Raw genomic sequence first — 7900 nt, 5'->3', positions numbered from 1 at the left:
AGTGGGCAGAGAGCACGGCCATCTGCCAGCAGGTTGCAGCTTGCCCAGGAAAGTGCAGTGTCCTTGGAATGTGCAGCAAATCTTATTTCCTGGCAAGGTCGGGCTAAGTGAGCAGTGCTGGTACACTTTCTCCTTGAGAACTGGAGCGGAAAAGCTTTTGGCTAAGATGTAGGCGACTAGAGAGGCAGAATACGCAGCTCCGGAGCTGGCCGAAAGCAAGTGCCGCTTGCCGGCGTCTTTCGGCAGAAGCGGCGCTTCGGAGCGCACCGCTGCCGCTCCAGTGATCTGTGCGCGAAGTAGCCGCTTCTTGTCCTCCGGCAGCCGGAGATCGCGGTAGCTTGCAAGAGGCGAAGAACGAAGCCGCGAAGAAGCCGGCTTGTGTGCGAAGCTGGCAGGGTGCTGCAGGACGGTGGCAGCCGCTCTCCTGCCTCTTGAATTCACTCTTGGCATGCCAATGGAAGGTGTTCCAGGACAAACTTCCTGAGTTTTGATTTTATTTTTCATGCATCCCACCTGTCACCATCCGCTTTTTGCGGGGTGTCGTGATGGTTCTTTTCACCGATCCCAAAAGTGCAAAAAGGCAAACAACAAGGGACTATCAGTTAATCACAACAAATGCACCTTTATTAGGGGCCAAACCAGTAAATGCGATAGTGGGGATCGGAAAGGAGATAAAAGGAGAGAGAGAGAGAGAAGAGGGGTATGGGAATAGCTACCAACACAGGCGAGATCCTCAGTGGTCCGGACGATGGGGATCCGTCTGTCGTGTCGGGGGAGTCTCCGTAGTTCTGGTCGACTCGGGGCTCCAGTTATAGTCCACAGAGGAAAGAGGGGGGAGCAAGTGGAACAACGAAAGTCCATTGTAATCGCCACGCGGGAACAGCTGAGTCCACAGAAACCACCAAAGCAAGACGAATCCAATGAAGAATGAGTCCATTTGAATCACTGAAGGGAAACAGGTCATGTCATTAGTGGTCAGACCACCAATTTCCCCTCCTCCCTGTAGCAGGGGTCTCAGTCTCAGTCCTTGGGAGGAGGGTTCTCATTCTTTGTTTGTCACAGTGGTAACGAGGCAGATGAGGGGTCTTCAATGAAGGACCCCGGGAGTCACCCCAAAAGTTCATTTGGCTTAAGAACGGAGATTAGAAGCAGGCCGCGCATCAGGCTGTCCCGTGCTGGGTCCACGTCAGGTCTTTGCCAAGTCCTTGCCAAGTCCTTGCCGAGTTCTTGCCAGGCCTTGTTCGGAACAGCTAGCATGACGGTTCAGTGGTTGCACCTGCACTGTGTCCTGTTCTAAGCCGGAACTGCAGTGGAGGAAGGGATTCTTTCTCGTGGCAATCGGAAGGCAGAACGGAAAATGAGGGGCTTCAGACGGGCTCTTACACCACCCCGTGACTGACGATTGCCCTCGAAAGATCTTCATCAGCAGGGTTCCATGGTGTCGTCGTGGAGTCTTCAGGACTCATCAAGTGTTGGCAGCACATTCCAGGGAAAAGGGAAGAGAAAAAGGAAAGGAAAGAGAAAACAGGAAAACTAAGACAAGAATTAAATCAGCAATAGTTTGTTTAAATAATAATCAATATTAATCAATTAAACAATAAATTGATCAAATAATAAACCAGTATAATCAATATTAAGCAGTAAAGTAATAAACCTAGTATCATCGATATTACTCAGTATAATTTTATAATCAAGAAACAAAAATAATTAAAACAGTGATTAAAGCAAATCATAAAAGAAAATGATGTAAAACATATCTACCAACCCTATAATCTTCTTGTGTCTACAGTCCTGGGAACATCTATAGTGTAAAGGATGTCGGCCAAGTGGTGTGCATTAATTATAGATGTTAATTTTGTTCATCGTTTCATCATTCTCCAATTTACAATAAGCAAGATTACTGATAAAACAAAACCAATCATAACTAAAATCAGAAGAACAACAACGGGATGGCACAATTTGTTCAGGATACCGGTGGCGGTGGGTGACCACCCGAAAAGGGTATCCCACCACTTGTGCTCGGCATCACTTTCCACCCTTTCTACAACACGATGTATTTCTTGCACATCATGATGAACAGTTACCAGAGTTCTCTGTCCATTCTCCTTGATTTTTCCTAGGATCTCTATTAGATCTTGATGAAGTAATGGTTGCTTTACCAAAGTAAGGTTCATCCCAATGGGAGTAGGCAGTAGCTTGTGAATCAACATGAGATTGGATTCTAAAAGTTCATGTAAGGTAACTGGAGCTACAAAAGAAAAATCACATCCTGCAATTTTAGTAAAGTTGCAAGCACAATAATTTGAATGATTTTTAGTATCTACTACTGTACTTTCTATAAACACAGTATCACAAGCGGTTCTGAAGCAGGCACGCCCATTGCCTGTAGATACAAGGACTGTTTCAGAAGTCTCGTTAGGATGAATATCAAAATGACAGCTATTTTGTTCTGTGTCTAAACAGATATCTTGAGCTATAATTGCGTTACCTTCACAGATAAACCCTAGTTGTTCTCGGATAGTACAGGACTCTAAATTGACAGTTTGCCATTTGTCATCAATTTGACGGGCCCATTCTCTATGTTCAGAAGGATCGAAAGTGGGTCCATCATGATTTAATCCTAATGCGATGCTAGGGAATATCAAATGCACTGAGGCATTACTTATGGTCAGCACAAAATGCTGTGGCTGTGTTTGTGTTAGGGTCATAGGTAAAATTCACTAAATTCCACCAGGATTGGAAATCTCTTTCAAAGTCAGTGGCACTGTCCCAGACTATTTTCCTAATCTCAGTAGGAAAAGTGCCTTCTTCACCTTCTCTTATAATTGAGGCAGCAACTGACTGCATCCATAATTGAGCCTGGATACAGCTAAGAGCTAAGGAAACATTGCTTTGCGTGGCATTAAGTGCATCAATGATCAATTTTTTATCCTTCACATTTATCTTTTCCCAATTTGGTAGAATGTTTGATAGCAAGCACTGATGTGTTCCCAAGGCCGATAAGGACGACTGCAGTGGTTGCTGTATTTTGGTCAAATCTCTAGTCGTAGAAGCCAATTTATTCATTAATACCTCTGAACTGATTCCCAATTCTGTTCCCACAACACCAGTTATGTCTCTTGGCACCCGCTTTTTAGGAGGGTTCCACTGTCGCAGCCAGGTTGTCCAAGCCTGAAAAGAGGTTTGCAAAAAGGGTGAACAAGCTGGTTGTATTTCTGAGACATTGTTTTGCATCAGCAATTTGACTTGTTTAAGAGACCATGCCGGATCAAATAATATCTGTTGTTGGCCAGTTTTCCTGATTATATATGGTCCAACTTCAAAAATTTTCGGGGTAAGCATAACTGGTGGCTGGGCTCGAGTGGTGGTAGTGGTGCTGGTATAAACCGTAGTAGATTGAGCTACAGCATTTATTATAAACTTAAAAGAAAGCCCTTTGGTGTTTTTTCCCCATAAACAAACCACTTCTGCAGTCTGTGTTAGTGTAAAATTGTGCCAACAATCCTGTACGCTTGGGTGCGTGCAGACCTTTTTGTGCTTAAAGAGAGCCTTTCACTTTTTCTGCATGCTACCACAATTAGTTCAGACCACGGTCACTCAGCTGGTTTCTGGCCATGGGGTTGTGGTAGGATGCAGAAAAGTATTACCAGTTTGATCATGGATTAGGTGGTCTTCATGTCCCTCGGAGTTCTTCTGAAAAAGTAAACACAACAGAATTCTGCCGCCGAGAGGCAGAAAAGTTAGAATGATGGAATTATCCAGCATGTATTTGTCCAATGCTCTTTCCCTAGAGCACCAGAGGCTTCCCATGCATATTTATTCAGAGGGGGTTTTAGCACAAGTGCTACTAGTCCTATAGTAAGAGAGGTCCACCAGAACAGGTTGGCCAGGGTCATGAGCTGGATTATTAGGATCATTTGGTAGAGAGCATAGGAGTCAGTGTAGATGCAGACCAAAGAGGAATTCTGTGCTTCTCGTTGAAAAACACGCCAGACAGCTATCAGCTCCCCAGTGTGTGCGCTACCTTCTCCCTCTGTAATCATTTGCTCACCAGAGGAAAAGTGGAGGGCTTCTGCCCTATATTTCCATACTTTTCCTTTCCCTTTAGCAGAAGCATCAGTAAACCAAGAGTTTGCTGATTGTTTGGGGCAGAAAGGAGGGGTTACTTTGATTACAGAGGCAGGTTTGTCCAAGCTCTCAGTTTCTTGGATTGGTAAAGTTTTTACAGATCCTTCTGTCATTGAGAAGAAGTTACAGTAATGTTCAAGCTGAGCATACCACTTTCTCACTAAGGCCCTCTGGGCCACCCCGTCAGGAGGGGGAGTCCCACTAGTGGCTGTCTTAATAACCTTGAAGGGGCCTCTCAATACAATTGGTTGTTTTCGTGCAATTTTTTCTACTTCTAGGAAAGCTAAGATAACCATCAACAATCCTTTTTCCCAGGTAGTGTATCTTTTCTCAGCATCTTTGGAACCACGGGAGTAAAAACCAACAGGTCTTGTCAGACCCTCAGCACCCCGCTGCCATATGTGTACTGACAGCCCTGAGGAGGCAAATCCCCATTCCACCTGGAAAGGATCTGTAGGATGGATAGGGGTCTGCAACTGCTTGATGAGCTGTTGCTTCAAAAATCAGCAATTGCAATGCTGACTCCTGAGAAAGACTCCAATCCCATTTCACCCCTTTCCTCAACAAGTCATAAAGGGGAACAAATGGGTCCTTCTGCTTACTAGGAAATCTATCTGGTCTTTCTACAGGAGATACAGCTGCTATCGTTTTTGGAAGGAGAATTGCTGTAGGTTTGAGTGATTCTGGAAGCCCACAAATTCAAGGGGTCGTTATCTCGGGCTTCACAGGTAATTGCATCAGGGATTCAAAGCCAGGAATTAATTTCTTTTTTGAGAGTCATTTGCAGGCAAGCAGCTTTGTGCACATTTTCCAAGAGTTGGTCGGGGGTACTAATTCTAGCTATGGGATCTCCCCTTTCCAAGGGGCTTGTTCCCCGGCCCAAAAAGCTGCACGCTGTGTCAGGGACCATGTGTCACCTTTCTCTCCTGTTGTTAAGAAGACACCATGTCCCCAGTACCCACCGGCTTCCTGTTCAGTTAATTGAATTTGATCACCACCAGTGAGGGACACCCGGAAAACATATTCTGTTTCTGATTCATGTGGAGGGTGTCCATATTCCCTTTTAAGCTTAGCTAGCTCAGTGGCAGTGTTTAGTTGTGATGGTATGTGTTTGGTTGTGATGTGAGGTTGGAGATCATCATCACTGAGATAGCTATACACTGAGATAGTTTTAATCAAGGGTCTCAAGTGATGGCAGCAATGTTCCCCACAATTACTTGCTGCTTCAAGTTCTTGATGAGGATAGATTTGTTTCATGTGAGGAGTTTCCTTCTCCTCAGGCTCTGTAGAGGAATCAGCATGATGTGATTTGTTAACATGTTCCTCTGTTAAGGCAGCTCGCAATGCATAGATCACATCTTTTGCTTCATAGAACTGTTTTTGCAAAATTTCAACTAGATTTTGAAGGGAGTCTATTAGAGCATGTTCCTCACTTCTTCGCTCGAAGCCATTTTCTATAGCTGCCGTAAGACAAGCTCCCAAAACTGAGCATAAGAGAATTTTCTTTTTGCCCAATTTGAATTTTGTTTCATGTTGTAATGAACACACTCTATCAATAACATTTTCTAAGTTCAACCAATTACTCTGTGCCCATTTTTCTCCTTCCGTAGAAGGTCTGGCATTGTGTTTGGCTAGTGGTGCATAAAATTCAGCTTTAATTTCGAGGCTAAGATTGTCACTCATTTTGTGAAGGGACCAAAACCACGACAGGGAGCTACAAACTTAAGTTCCACAAAACTACACAGCCCTCGCTGTGTCACCCTTCGCTTCCCTGGCTGGGTGAAAGGACAATAATCTGCCTGGGAGACTCTGCTTAGTTGCTTCAAGTTGTCCCTTCCTTCCCAGACCAGATACACACAACAACAACAAAACAACAGTGTCCTGCCTTTTGCACTAAGGGATCCTTTATAAATTTCCAAAGACAGTGTGGGTGCCTTTTCAGCTGCAACCCTTCTGTCTAGACAGAAATCCTGTCCGTGACACCAATTTTAATGTCACGGTCCGCTTCTTGCGGGGTGTCGTGATGGTTCTTTTCACCGATCCCAAAAGTGCAAAAAAGGCAAACAACAAGGGACTGTCAGTTAATCATAAGAAATGCACCTTTATTAGGGGCCAAAAGAGTAAATGCGATAGTGGGGGATTAGAAAGGAGATAGAAGGATAGAGAGAGAGAAGAGGGGTATGGGAATAGCTACCAACACAGGCGAGATCCTCAGTGGTCCGGACGATGGGGATCCGTCTGTCGTGTCGGGGGAGTCTCCGAAGTTCTGGTCGAACTCAGGACTATAACTCAGGGATCCAGTTATAGTCCACAGAGGAAAGAGGGGGGAACAAGTGTAACAATGAAAGTCCATTGTAATCGCCACGCAGGAACAGGTGAGTCCACAGAAACCACCAAAGCAAGACGAATCCAATGAAGAATGAGTCCATTAAAATTACTGAAGGGAAACAGGTCATGTCATTAGTGGTCAGACCACCAATTTCCCCTCCTGCCTGTAGTAGGCGTCTCAGTCTCAGCCCTTGGGAGGAGGGTTCTCATTCTTTCTTTGTCACAGTGGTAACGAGGCAGATGAAGGGTCTTCAATGAAGAACCACGGGAGTCACCCCAAAAGTTCGTTCGGCTTAAGAACGGAGATTAGAAGAGAAGCAGGCCGCGCATCACGCGGTCCCGTGCTGGCTCCATGTCAGGTCTTTGCCAAGTCCTTGGAAAGTCCTTGCCAAGTTCTTACCAGGCCTTTGTTGGGAACAGCCAGCATGACGGTTCAGTGGTTCCACCTCTGCTGTGTCCTGTTTTAAGTCGGAACTGCAGTAGAGGAAGGGATTCTTTCTTGTGGGAATCGGAAGGCAGAATGGAAAATGAGGGGCTTATGACGGGCTCTTACAGCAAGGAGCAGCTCCTGGATTCTTGCAATTGCCTTCAGTGCGCACAGAAGCCCGCTGCTCTGCTGCTTGCTTTTTCGCCTTCAGTCAATTACACACTGCTGAAGCTGAGGCAGGCTGTTCTGCTTTGCTGCTTTTCAGCATCTCAGCTGCCCTTCTGCTCTGTGACAGCTCTCCAGGCTTCTTGCCTTCGCCAGGCTGCAACGTGCCCGCTTACTACCCAGCGCTGGGCAGGAGTGGGCAGAGAGCACGGCCATCTGCCAGCAGGTTGCAGCTTGCCCAGGAAAGTGCAGTGTCCTTGGAATGTGCAGCAAATCTTATTTCCTGGCAAGGTCGGGCTAAGTGAGCAGTGCTGGTACACTTCCTCTTTGAGAACTGGAGCGGAAAAGTTTTTGGCTAAGACGTAGGCGACTAGAGAGGCAGAATACGCAGCTCCGGAGCTGGCCGAAAGCAAGTGCCGCTTGCCGGCGTCTTTCGGCAGAAGCGGCGCTTCGGAGCGCACCGCTGCCGCTCCAGTGATCTGTGCGCGAAGTAGCCGCTTCTTGTCCTCCGGCAGCCGGAGATCGCGGTAGCTTGCAAGAGGCGAAGAACGAAGCCGCGAAGAAGCCGGCTTGTGTGCGAAGCTCGCAGACAGCTGCAGGACGGTGGCTGCTGCTCTCCTGCCTCTTGAATTCACTTTTGGCATGCCAATGGGAGGTGTTCCAGGACAACTTTCCTGAGTTTTGACATAGTCGTCATGCATCCCACCTTGGAAATTCTTGTTGCTCCCCAGAGGCTCCGAGATGCAGAGAACACGGTGGCAGCTGCTGAAAAGAAGGGCAACTGGGAGTTGGTCAAGAAGCAAGAACCTAGGCAGCTGACTGTGCTTGGCAAGGAGCAGCTGCTGGATTCTT

At 46.5% G+C, this 7900-nt stretch overlaps 2 long non-coding RNA genes across 2 annotated transcripts; both read right to left on the bottom strand.

Annotated features, from left to right (window-relative positions):
* Positions 1 to 602: 602 nt before the first annotated feature.
* LOC128796688 (uncharacterized) lies at positions 603 to 2241 on the bottom strand. The gene is made up of 2 exons (XR_008433860.1): positions 2085 to 2241; positions 603 to 1461 (listed from the first exon to the last, which is right to left on the bottom strand). It is a non-coding gene; the product is annotated as an uncharacterized LOC128796688 (long non-coding RNA).
* A 567-nt stretch (positions 2242 to 2808) lies between these two features.
* On the bottom strand, positions 2809 to 7041 carry LOC128796689 (uncharacterized). Its single transcript, XR_008433861.1, has 3 exons — positions 6323 to 7041; positions 3648 to 3693; positions 2809 to 3171 (listed from the first exon to the last, which is right to left on the bottom strand). It is a non-coding gene; the product is annotated as an uncharacterized LOC128796689 (long non-coding RNA).
* Between the last annotated feature and the right edge of the window lie 859 nt (positions 7042 to 7900).

The sequence above is a fragment of the Vidua chalybeata genome, chromosome 17 (genome assembly GCF_026979565.1).
Source record: "Vidua chalybeata isolate OUT-0048 chromosome 17, bVidCha1 merged haplotype, whole genome shotgun sequence".
Taxonomy (NCBI): Eukaryota; Metazoa; Chordata; class Aves; order Passeriformes; family Viduidae; genus Vidua; species Vidua chalybeata.
Note: the sequence above shows the minus strand (reverse complement) of the source record. Positions and strands in the feature narration are given on the sequence as shown.